Below are 463 nucleotides of genomic sequence, written 5' to 3' on the forward strand. Positions count from 1 at the left end.
TTGTTACCTTGTTACTCTGTTACCTTGTTACCTTGTTACTCTGTTACCTTGTTACCTTGTTACTCTGTAACCTAGTTACTCTGTTACCTTGTTACCTTGTTACCTTGTTACTCTGTTACCTTGTTACCTTGTTACTCTGTTACCTTGTTATTTTGTTACTCTGTTACCTTGTTACCTTGTTACTCTGTTACCTTGTTACCTTATTACCTTGTTACTCTGTTACCTTGTTACCTTGTTACCTTGTTACTCTGTTACCTTGTTACCTTGTTACTCTGTAACCTAGTTACTCTGTTACCTTGTTACCTTGTTTCCTTGTTACTCTGTTACCTTGTTACCTTGTTACCTTGTTACTCTGTTACCTTGTTACCTTGTTACCTTGTTACTCTGTTACCTTGTTACCTTGTTACTCTGTTACCTTGTTACCTTGTTACTCTGTAACCTAGTTACTCTGTTACCTTGTTAC

The sequence above is a fragment of the Porites lutea genome, chromosome 8 (assembly GCF_958299795.1).
Source record: "Porites lutea chromosome 8, jaPorLute2.1, whole genome shotgun sequence".
Lineage (NCBI taxonomy): Eukaryota > Metazoa > Cnidaria > Anthozoa > Scleractinia > Poritidae > Porites > Porites lutea.